Genomic DNA, 13141 nt, shown 5'->3' on the forward strand with positions numbered 1-13141 from the left:
GCCCCCGCCTGGGAATTCCCCAAGCACAGAGGGTGATTTCGCAACCCCAAAGGCCAGTTCCCCAACCAGCACCCTCCTGAAGCTTTGACACTCACAGCCTCACCTTATTCAGAAACGCACCGTCTTTAAATTCCACTTCTCGGTTCTTCTCCATCCTTGGGAGCGCAAATTCATGCTTATCCCCGCCCTCAACAATTTCTATCTCCAGGGTCCACTTTCACCAGCACGTCTATGCTCTCCTACATTAAAATAGCTCACCAGTCACCATCCAGACCAACAGAGCAAAATTTTGCCTGAGGAGCAGATAAGGACATTTTTGTTTTGAATCCTGGGGCAGCCCCTGGTGGTACACTGACTGTAGCATCAATCTCCCATCCCTGCTCTTACCATGACAGATGTGGGCTCCGAAGGATTTTGAATACAAATTCTAACCATGCTCAGTTCCATCCCGGCCTCTGAAAGTAGTAAGACAAAGACTTAGACTGGTTTTCTTCCTTGCCGCAGACACTAGTGAAGAATGTTCATAAGGGAAACAAATTACCTTTTAAATTAAGCCTCCTTAGTAATCTTCATAGAGTACAGTTTATATATGTAATTATATTTGATCTTCATGAGTTGAGGCAGAGGAAACAGTCTTGCTCCTCTTTGGCACACTAGGCAATGCCATGCAAATTGTGGCAGAACTGAGATCTGAAATGAGAATTTTACTTTCTCGTGCTGTATTCCACATTCCCGGCCCTCACTGAAGGCTCCACTGGCAGGCAAACTTAGTGAGGAGGCAAGAATGTGAACTTTAGAGCGTGGAATCTGATTTTCCATTCAGGTTACTGACCATGTGGATATTTCTCTCTTTCCCTGATGATCTGGGCTCTGCAGCCTCTGAAAAGACTTTCTTCTTACTACTTCAGAATCTCCCCCTCCCTGCCCCATGCATTCTCAAGTGTGGAGGTACGAAAACTTCTTCCCAATATTTTCCCCCTGAATCTAAAAACCTCTGTTCTTTCTCTGTATATCTTTATTCAAACTGCCTACATTGACTAATGTTATTGCTTTGTAATCCCAAAGCCACTTAGAATGTTCCAGCAAAGTCAGGTATAAATCATTGATTTGCCCACAGGTTATTACCAGTGTCTTCTGTCTACAATAAAGATTATTCTACCCTATCAGCAAAGCTATTAGCATGTTCTACGTAGGCACAGACCTTATCCTTGCTCAATCATACACATTTCAAAGCCCTTTCTTTTTTTTAATGCTATTTATTTTAGAAAGAAAGAGACACTATTTTATAAACCATTGTACACAAATACCCTTTCTTCAAAATTTTTCTATTCTGAAGAGACTTCACTAACATCTGTAATTTTTTAAGAATGTGCTTAATATTGCCTATGCAAAATAATAGTAAAATTCTAAATCAACACAGAACCAAGTTTTGAAAACTGAGACTATTTCATTCTATATATATTTCCATTTTTTAAACTATAGTTATTCTTCAACTCAAACACTTCCTGCTAGAAATGGCCTTCTTCTCGATGGGCTCCAGAAGAATGAGAATGACAGCATCATTGTTCTTCTTAAACAGACGAAAATGAAAGAAGTCCAGTTTGTACCTGCACCACTCACTCTTCACAAAGTTCTCAGAAAGCACAAAGATGGTTTTGTGGCTCTTCTTGATAGAGTCGATGATATTGTCAATAATCTATTTGCTGGGAATAAAGTCCTGCTTGTGAAGACACAGCTTGAAGGGAGGGTTGAAGTGTTTCAGCTCCTGGACCATGAGGTTCTCCACCCAGTGGGAATCCCATTCCCTGTGAGACACAAAAGTGTCATAACAGAGGTCCCGTTGGGGAGCTTTCCTGGGCTTCCTGTGCATGGCACATGGAAACAGTGGCACAGAACCCCTCTTAGCAGGATCAACAGGAAAAGGACACAGCACACAGCAGACACCAGAGCCACCCTGTGGCACGCAGAAGCCGGGAGATGGGTGTCCTGAACCCGCTGGCCCCGCACATAGAATGGAGAGTCACACAGGTAATTGTCTGGCCAGCCGATCAGGATCTGCGCCAGCGCTTGCTGCTTCTGAGAAAGACAGGAATCCATAAGAGCAAACAAAATTGTTACCACTAGCTTCCAAAGTCGTCAGTCTTTGAAAAGAATCAAGTTGCTCCTAAGAGCAAGTGTTACTTTCCCGTTTACTGTCAAAGAAGAAGAAAGTATCTGATAGTGTCTTCAATACATAGCTGAAAAGGTCAAGTTCTTTGTGGCAAAATAAAAGATTTTATTGCTAACATCGACTCTGCCTGGTGTCTGAGAAACATTGTGGGTTAAATTGTATAATTTAGTGTTGGGAAAATTTGAGTCTTCTACCTTTTCTGGCCACTGATAAGTGTTAGGTAAAGAGCCAAGTATACATTCACCAAGACTAAGGTCAGGTTTTTCTAGAGTAAGTAATATTTTCTGAAGTCTATAGATTATTTTATCTCAAATTCAAGGTATGCAGGGAATGCCAAGTGAACTTATAAATGGAATGTTTCAATTATTCTTCAACAAATTTTCACTGAGATCTGAGTATCCTGGGATATAAATAAAGAAGATACAGTATTAAGCAGACTTCGGCAGTTTTAAGTGTGAATGTCTTTAACTAATATAAAAGCCTGTCTTTCAGTTCTGTTGTCTCAAGAAAATTCTCATAATTTTCCTGAAATATATAGTCCTCTAGTTCTACCTCCAAAACTGATTTTCTTTTTTTTTGGGGGGGGGGGTATGGGCTTGACTGTAGGGTTCTCTTCTATTACCTCTCATCTTATATGAAATGCAATGTCTCTTTCTTCTAAACATATTGGAACCTTGAAAGATCAACCAAAATCTCTCAGAGTAAACTTGACTGCTTCATATTGGTCAAAAGGAACAAACTTCCAGTTATAAGATAAATAAGTTCTAAATATGTAATATGCAACATGATGACTATAGTTAACATATGCTGCATTGTATATTTGAAAGTTGCTAAGAGAGTAGATCTTGAAAGTTCTCATCGTAAGAAAAAACTTGTAACTATGTGAGGTGATGGATGTTAACTAGAGTTATGGGGTTAATCATTTCATTATACATACATATATAATCATGTTGTACACATTTAATACAATGCTATAAGTGAATTATAGCTCAATTAAACTGAAAAAAAATCACATGGAGATACCCCTACATGTTCACCAGAATGGTTAAAATTAAAGACTGACAATACCAAGTGTTGGTAAGGATGTACAACAACTGAAACTCTCATATATTGTTGGCGAGGATGCAAAATGCTATGCCCACTTTGGGAAAGTTCGACAGTTTCTCGTAAAATTAAATGTGCACTTAATCTGTGACCCAGCAATCCTTCTCCTTAGGTATTACCCTCAAGATATGAAAACATAAGTCTACACAAAGTGACATACTTTATTCAAAGCAAGAAACAATTCAAATACCTATCAACTGGTGAATAAACTTAAAAAATTGTTGTATATCTATATAATAGAATACTGTATCCAAACAAGAGAATACGACTTAGCAATTAAAAGGAAGAAATGATACATTGCAAGAACATGGATGGTTCTCAAAGCATTATGCTAAGTGAAAGAAGTTAGATACAAACAGATAGATACTGTAGAGCCCATTTGTATGAAATTCTACGCAAAGCAAAACTATGACAAAAGAGCAAACCAGGAGATAGCGGGGAGCTGGGGGATAGGAGAGAATGGGCTGAAAAGGAGCATACAAGAATTTGGGAATGATGGTAACATTCTGTGTAATGATTGGGGCGGCGGTTACACACTGTATGTCTTTGCCAAAGCTCACCAAATTGTATTTTAGACTGATAAATGTTATTGTACATAATTATCTCAGTAACTATCTTTTAAAAATCCTCTTTTTTCCTAAAGCAAAGGACAGATGCATCAGGCCACCAAAGCAGAGAAACTGGCCTTTTGCTAGCCCTTTGAAAGAAGGAAGCAGAAAACATCTTATTTCTCTAGCAAGTCATAAAATAATATAATCACTTATAGAATATGCCCCTTTACATAATAAATTGACATTGATTTCTCTCACAACCAAAAGAGTTCTAAGACTTACTGATGGAAAGAAAACTAAATTTCTTAAGTAACTCAAAGTCAAATGACTTAGAAACATAGTATCGTAATATATTCTAGAATTGTATTCAGATGGCTTTATCCCTTCTGGAATGCTTGTTTTCAGCCCACTGCCATCTTCCTAATATGACTCCATGCCTACTCAGAGCAATTCGCCCCCCACTTCTGCAAAGTCCTTTTGAGGACTGAATGTATCATACTGTAATGATTCCAGAAGTTAAGATATCCTTGGCAGGATGGTTTCAATATTAATTCTGGAAAGAAGAATGGAAGGAAGGAAGGAAGGAAAGAAGGAAGGAAGGGAGGGAGGGAGGGAGGGAGGGAGGGAGGAAAGGAGGGAGATTAACAAAACCTCTCCAAATAAAATTTATTGTTTCATATGTTGGCCCAAATGACTGATCCTATACAATGATTTTAAGCTTCTTGGTATATATCTTTGTGTGATAAGAAGCATCGATGTTGAGTTCATTCATAAATATCCTTTTTACTAACTTAGAGAATTTGTAAATATTTCAGGAAATATTTGAGAAATGGAAAAAGAAAGTTTTTTGGGGACCATCCCAGAAGCAAACGGCCAAACAATGAGGATAATATAAGAGGTAAGTTGTTACAGTATAGGTCCAAACACACAAAACTATGAAGAAAAGGCAAATCATTTTCATCTATTGCAATACTTCCATTAGGTAATAGAAAAGGAGATTCCAAATTTATACACACATGTGCTGAATGTAGCTAGATGTAAATTTCATGCAGACATGGATTTTATTCTCTTTTGGTAGTGAAATGTCTCCAGTCCCTACAACATAGAAGCACTAATCAGCTCCTACCAATTGTTGAGTGGTGAATAGACATGTCTTTTCAAAACATCACTTAGGTTTGGAGAAATGGACTAGAAACACCTGAAGTGGCCATTGCAGACACACAGTGGGACTACAGGGGAGAAAAGTCTGATCAATGGCTCCTTGCCCTGACTTCTAACCTTGACACACAGCAGTTGGCCTCCTTTAAAGACTGGAATAAAGAAATATAGTGCTTGATTTCCAAACATATAAGCAAAACCATGAGTGAACAATTAGTATTATTTCGATATCTGTAACAGTCATATGGTCTCATTAAGCAAGAAGAGTATGAAAATAAGGCAGGATTTTTATCAAGTTCCAAGTTTCTTTGACTCCTGTAATCAAAAAACTGCTGAATGCAACCATGTTGTATGGCAGGCTGGGTAGGGGTTGCTGACTTCTGTGTGGATGAAAAAAATGAAGTCATATATGACTCAAGTCCTGGGATGTGAACTATGTGACCACTGCCTTCTTAGTTTCGGTCCTGTTATACAGTATAACTATGGTTCACAACTACACTGATGTGTCACCTCACACCTGTCAGAATGACTACTTCCAAAAAGACCAGAAGTAACAAATGATGGTGAAGATATAGAGAAAAGGGAACCATTATGTATCATCAGTGGGATAGTAAATTGGTGCAGCCACTGTGGAAAACATGATGGAGGTTCCTCAAAGGAAAAAAGTATAATTACCATATCATGCAGCAATATCACAACTGGGTGTCTGTCCAAAGAAAATGAAAACATTAATTCAAAAAAGTTTATGCATCTCTATGTTCATTGTAGTATCATTTAAAATACCAAGATATGGAAACAACCCGTGTCCACCAATGGATGAATAGATGCCGGCAGAGTGCCATGAGGACATTCTAAAAAGCCTATGTTAACAAAATTAAATTTGAGTCACTAAAAAAATTTTGCCAAGTCCTTCCTTCCTCCCCATGTTAACTGCTGCTCTTCCTTCAATGGCTGCCTGTTGTCATCACCTTCTCTCACCTGAGTGTCAGAGTCAAGCCACCAGTGCATCCTGCCAGTGGCCTCCCACCCTTCCTCCAGCCATGGCTCCTTGGAGCTGTCAGTCACTGGTAAAAATCCAATCATGTATACATTTTTTACCATGTAAATAGTCCCTGCCCTCTCAGATCACTAAAATGATTTGTGCTAAATCCCAGTTCACATGATGAGATTAAATCCATCACTCCATGGTGTTTCATGGTTTTCGGCAAAGAATATCATCAGATCCAGAAACCCTATTCCCTGACCAGGTTTAAGAAGATTGTTGCTTCCCCAATCCTTTGTGGGTTTTTTTTTATTTTTTTAATGTTTTATTTATTTTTGATACAGAGAGACAGAGCATGAGAGGGAGAGGGGCAGAGAGACACAGAATTGAAAGCAGGCTCTAGGCTGTCAGCACAGAGCCTAACGCAGGGCTCGAACCCATGAACTATGATGAGATCATGACCTGAGCCGAAGTCAGAAGCTTAACCGACTGAGCCACTCAGGGGTCCTGCTTCCCCAGTCTTTTGTAAGAAAATCAGTTTCTCTGATCTATGGGCTCACATCATGCCATTTGACCTGTAGCCTCCTATTTCTGTCACCATCTGCTGACTGTCTAGTCCCTTCCCCCCATTTGTTAAAGGGTTTGGCACCAATTCATAGACTTCTACCCAAGATCCTTCAGAAGCCCAGGTGGTTTCCTGTTCCCAAAGCCTCTCAGTCCCTTTACCTCCTCCTCCCAGAAGACCTCCTCTGCACTACATCAGCCACTCACCAGACTTGGTCATTACCTACAGTCATCCAAGCTCTAAATGACTAACTCAGGCCTCCTGCATCTTGCTTAGAGTCCACTGATTTCCTTCCTCTTTCCCCAATCCATTTGTCATCTCCTTCCTTCTATTTATTGCCTATTTAGTGCAGATTGAGGCAAACATTCAGAGCAAACTGGAGTTCACTGGTGGAGGAGTCAGTAGACCCTGAGTTTCCCGTTCTCGTGGCATCATATGCAGAATCCTACTTGGCCCAGACACTTCCATTTCACCAGGAAGGAGCTCCTTCCTTCTTTTTACAGGGAAAAACCCCACTGGGGTGTGGCCACCAGATAGTGGGCACATTCACGCCAGTCCCTGGGGTGGGGGTGTGCTGGGGGTGCCAGCAGGAGGCCTCAGAGAGTCGAGAGACTGCATAGCCCTTCTTGTTCACAATCTTCCTTCGTGAGAGCTCCGTTTGGTGTTGCCAAACATGGGGTTGAAGATCAGGGCTTTACCTCCTCCTCAATCCGTGTCAGTCTTCCCTTCTCTTCACTAGGAACAACTGGGGTTTTCTCACTGTAATAGCACATAAAATACTGCACAGAAAGCTTCAGGTCCTCCCACTCCTGCATCAGATTCCTCTACCAAATAGAAAGTCTAGAGCCACCGCAGACTCTTCTACTTATATTTTGTTTCTCTTACATAACAAAAGCCCAAACCTGAAAGTACCTTCCTGCCTGCTTTCCTGGAGGACAGCAAGCATTTTGACTCCATGTCTCTCACTAAGTCACCTGAGTCTCCGCAATAACAGTTGACACTCCCAGCACACTCAGCCATTGACTGTCTTTGCCTCCTCACATCCTCTCAGGGATGACTTGTCTTCTTACTTCGTGCAGAAAATTAAAGCCATCTGAAGAAACCTCCTCAACTTCCCACTTCTGAACTTCCCTCCACATCAGTTCTCGCTCCTGCCACAGTAGGGGTGGAGGGGGCTGGTCTCTGCATGGTCGGTCCACCCCCACTTGTCCAGTCCAGACCCTGTCCTTCCTTCCTTCTCAGGAGCCACACACTGCTTGTCCTCCCTTCCCTCTCTCATATTTTCTACCTCCCCCCCTCAACCAGACCAGTCTTGCCAATATTTACACATGCTCAGGTCTCCTCCAGCTATTTTTTTTAAAACAAACAACAAAAAAGCTCATCTCCCTCAAGCTTTTCTCTTTCTCTCTCTCTCTCCCCCTTCATAGTCCAAATTCGAAAAAGAGCTCTTTATGTTCGTTGTCCCTATTTCCTCACCTCTTGACCAGGCTTCACTCTTCCGTAGTCTGGCTTCTGCCCCCATCACCCCAAACAGCACTTGCAAAGGTCATGGATGACCACCATGCTGCTAACTCCTAGATGTGTTTTATCCTCCGTGCTGCCTAACCATCATGGCAGATATCATCACTGACTGCTCCTTACTTCTCAAAACATTCTCTCCCTTTGTTTCCATGACCCCACACACTTACTTTTCCTTTTCAACTCTCCTTTTCAAACTTATCCTTCCCTACCCTATATCCGAAGTCTAGGTGCAAGGCCACTCCTCACTGGCTGCTTGCTTCCTAAGGAATATTCATGTCCATCCACATGTCTGTTCCTTTCAAGTTTAAGTCTCCTGCCCAGACATCTCATCTAAGCCTAGTTGAGATAGCTGTCCACTTGAGTGTCTCAGAGCACGCCCACTCAATGTATACAAATCTGAGCTCATATTTCTTGCCAAGGCTGGTCCTTTCCTAGCGATCGTTATTTCAACATGTGGTACCCACCATTCATCCAGATGCATCTGCTATGGGACTTAGTCTTGCTGATTTCACCCCTGATCCACCCAACTCCTTTTATCCCTACTACCGTGATCCTAGTTCAAGCTGCCTTCCCCTCTTGCCTGAATTACAGAAACAACCTCCTAACTGGCCTCATCTACTTCACCTTCTCCATATCTACTTCTTCACACAGCATCCAGAAAAGCTCCATTTAATGAAAATACAATGGGAGCCACAAATGCAAGCTACAAATATTTTAAATTTTCTAGTAGCTACATTTTGAAAAGTAACAAACAGGTAAAATTAATTTTTTTAATGTTTATTTATTTATTTTGAGAGAGAGAGAGAGAGAAAGTGCAAGCAGAAGAGGAATAGAGAGAGAGAGACAGAAAGAGAGACAGAGAGAGAGAGAGAGAGAATCCTAAGCAGGCTCTGTACTGTCAGTGCAGAGCCCAATGTGAGACTCGATCTCACAAACCATGAGATCATGACCTGAGCCGAAATCAAAAGTTAGATGCTTATCCTACTAAGCCACCCAGGTGCCCCTAAAATTTATTTTAATTATATTTTATTTCACCCCAGATATTATTATTTCAATATAGAAGCAATATTTTAAAATTAAGGAGCTATTTTATATTGTTTTTTTATACTAAGTCTTTGAAATCATATTTTACATTTAGTGTAAATCTCAACCAAGACCAACAACGTTTCAAGTGTTCAATAGCCATGTGTAGCTAGTAGCTACCATTATTGGACAGGACAGATCTAGAATGATCTTTTTACAGTGCAAAATCTGATTATTTCATACTACCCCATATTAAAAATTCTTCTAAATTGTTCTTAGGATGAGGATCCTAACCCAGGTAGACTACACTGCCCTGCAGGGTCTGTAATATGGTTCCTGGTCTCTGTCCCTTTGCCCCCTTACCATCTGTGTGCAGCCACAATGGCCTTTCAAGTTTTCAGACACGGAGTTCCCACCCCCCCAAACCCTTTACATATACCTTTTGTGAATGCCATCCTGTACTACCACCCCTTTCACGTCCACCACCAACATCAAGTCCAACATCATGGCCACCCTGCCCTCCACTGCACCACCAACTCCACCACCAAGTCCACCTGCACCGGCACTGGCACCACCCGCAGTTGATACTCTCACCCATCTGGTCCTTACTCACCTTCACATCCTCTGCTCTAAAGCCTAGTTACCTGTTCCTTTCATTCCTCACCTTCATCTCAGTTTGTACTATCCACCCACTTGTGTGACTAATGCCTGACTCTTGCACTAGGACACAAAAAGGAATTTTTTAATTTAGTTCATCATTGTATCCTCAGTGGTTAGCCAGTAATTTGTACATAGTAAGTATTCGGTAAAAACTTTCGAATAGATAAACGAACAAATCAAGATAATCAGGAAAAAAGGAACTATAAAATGGGTCACATAGAGCTTGGAGAAAGGAGAAGTCAGTGAACAATATCAAGTCTGGTAAGTAGAATCCAAAGTGGGACAGGAAGAGGCAATTCCTACTGTTGAGACCCTATCTGTGCCAAGATCTCTGCTCATTGTTTCATGTGTGTTTGTTTATTCCCATAAGAAGTGTCTGAGGCAGGCATTATCTGCATTTCAAATTCAAGGAAGCTCAGAAGGGTTCAGGAACTTGCTAAGTAACATAATTGGGATTGGACCCACAGGCTGTCTGATTTCAAAGCCCATATGTCATGCATTTCACTAGGTCTCCATAGACAGCTTCCCATGATTCATAATCTTGCTACACTTGTTATTGAGTGAGAATGTTAGTGAACCCTCAAATAATAAAAACAGTGAATTTTTTATGGTATGTGTGTAAATGTGTCCATTTTGCTGCAAGATTTCTTTACACAAATGTTGCCCAAGTGCATTGCGCAATTCAAGTATGATTGCCACATACAAGAATTTTCAGCAGAATAAACACTGCCTGAAGTGATGTCATTACTCTTGTAAGTCCAAAAAGGAAGTTAAATGAAAATTGAATAATGCCTTGAGTATGGGACACTCAAATATCAGTTGATATTCTGTCCTTCGCTGTTTATTTGTCAAATGGTCCAGACCATTTGTTTGGAAAGTTAGGATGCTATAACTCTTATCTGTTGGGAGGAATAATATTTCAAAGTGACATTAAAACATTTCTGACAACATGAAGATGGAACAGGGAGGCAGTGTAGTGCAGTGGTTACCAATGGAGGCTGTGAGCCCTCTTGCTAATTGCACGGTCTTGGCCAAGTCATCGTCCCTGTAAAATGAAGGTAATAGAGCTGTGAAAATCTGGCAAGGTGCCATGTGCAGAACGCAAACAATCCCTGCCATCTGGAAGTGCTAGAAATGAGGTGCCTGGTTAAGTAGAGCCTAATGAATAAATGTATTTATTTTATGGAAAATCAACCAGAGACACAGCTGTCTGTCAATGTATGGGCAAAAACATTAGGCAAAAGTACATCATGATGGGGAATGAAAAGAGAAAGAGGTATTGTAGGTCCGTTGACCCGGGAACTTTTAGACATGAAATCACGCAGTTTCAAAGCTGTGTTGGCAAAGAATAAAACTTCGGAGAGAGATATAAACAATGAGAATGGGGGTGGGTATGGGGTAGATTTTCCCCCTCATTCTTTAATAAAAAAGGATTTTACAGACTGAACACTTTCTGGCCCACTGAGGCATAATATCCAGTGGGTAGAGAGATCAGATCCAGTGTAGACCAAATGTAAAATCACTGATGCTCCTCACTGCTGTCTGTACTCTCAAACAGGCAGACCTTTTCAAGCAAGAATTATGCCTGAGGGACCCGGAAAAGACTAACTGGCCAATAGCCATCTATGGAAATTGTGCTAGAGACAGCATTCACTATTAACCCTTTTGATAAAAGGCAAGTGCATTAAGAAATGGAAATATGACTGGGCTGTTGACTTTGCTGTAAATATGGTTTCCTTCTTACCAATGGGATGAGCTCAGTCTCCCTCAGAAAGTGAGGGTGTTGATATAATAAATAGAAGCGTAGTTTGAGGTAGACCACCTCGCCTCATGCAGGGGCATCTGGGACAGAAAAGGGAAAGTATATGGGAAGGAGGGGGTCCCCTCTGAAGTAGAGAATTGAGTCCAGAAAAGAGGAGGGGAGAGACAGGCAGTGGGGAGGAACCCACGTACTGAAACCTGCACTTGGGGAAGCATTTTGCCTCTTTATCAGGGGAGGCTGCAGGCCTGGTCACCGGTTCAACCATAACTAGTCCTACTTCTCTCTCCCAGGAGGGACACGTGGGACTTGGCGTTGCGAAGGGAAGGGGTGTCGCTCACTTTTCCAAGAATGAGGGGCAGCTCTGCCAGGAGACTTTCCCTGGAGCTCACGGAAACACAAGAAGAGCTGTTCTGTTGCAAACCTCAGAAACTTGCACAACTCGGTCCACACCAACTACGCCAGAACCTGGATGGGTGACTGTCCTGCTCCAGGCTGTCTAGCGAGTAACTGTACTATCTGCTCTTGCATAATATGTTTCACAGAAAGTTCAGTTTTAGGAAATGAAAGTGACTTCTGTGGAGAACGCAGACTTCCTTCGTTCTGAAACTGCCCCCTGCCTGGTAGGCAGCCATGTGTCCAGGAAGCCAACTTAGAAGGCAGGCTGGAGACGGGAAGGTGGGAGGGGGCGCCTGCCGGAGGCCAGATGTGCGCTCTCGGTTCAACAGATGTCTATCCAGCATGTCTTTCTGTCAGACAGGGTGCTGCCTGCTGAGGAGAACGGCCCAGAACATGTAGCCTCTGCCCTCAAGAAGCTCACAGTCATGAAAAAGAGACAAATTAAGCAAGTAGTTCCAAGAGGGACAAGCTGAACGAATTACACATGAAGCACAAGTCTAGCATTCTTCTGAAAGAATTATGACCCCATTTTGCAGATGGCCAGCCTGAGGCTCATAGACATTAGAGGAGCTAGTAAGAGGGGTGCCTGGGTGGCTCACTCGGTGGAGGGCCTGATGCCTGATTTTGGCTCAGGTCATGATCCCAGGGTCGTGGGATCAAGCCCTGTGTGGAGCCTGCTTGAGATTCTCTCTCTTTCTCTCTCTCTCTCTCTCTCTCTCTCTCTCTCTCTCTCTCTAATCCCCCCTGCATCTCTGCCCCACTTGCAATCTCTCTCTCTCTAAAAAACAAAAGAGAGAGAGGGAGAGAGAGAGAAGCTAGTAAGAAGCATAGTCTGGATTTGAACCACCAACATCTAATTCCACAGCCTTCTATCGGCTGAATTTAGCGTCTGCCCTTGACACATCCCCAGGACCAAGCCTGAATAACATTTTACTCTTTTCCAAGAGTAACTTCAAAGGGTGAAGAGCTGCACAAATCGATCTACTTATTGAGAGTATTGGCGTGGGGAACCATAGGAAATATGGCCCCACCCTTACTGGGGTGGGGGGTGGCCTTGACTGTGCCATTCAGTGCTTCATGGCCTCAACTTCCTGGGTGCGTTACCTCTGTAAGGGGTTGTTAAAAGGTTCAGTGAGACGGTAGAGGTGAAAAGTAGTCTATAAATGAAAACCACCGTTGTCATGCTTATTACTATGACTACTTTTCAGCCTGGGAAGACTGGAGTGCCTCCCTGGGGAGCAAACGGCAG

General features: G+C 42.1%; 1 pseudogene; it reads right to left on the bottom strand.

Annotated features, from left to right (window-relative positions):
• Positions 1-1427: 1427 nt before the first annotated feature.
• On the bottom strand, positions 1428-8769 carry LOC115292015 (annotated as a pseudogene).
• Between the last annotated feature and the right edge of the window lie 4372 nt (positions 8770-13141).

This window comes from Suricata suricatta, chromosome 1 (assembly GCF_006229205.1).
Source record: "Suricata suricatta isolate VVHF042 chromosome 1, meerkat_22Aug2017_6uvM2_HiC, whole genome shotgun sequence".
Classification (NCBI taxonomy): domain Eukaryota; kingdom Metazoa; phylum Chordata; class Mammalia; order Carnivora; family Herpestidae; genus Suricata; species Suricata suricatta.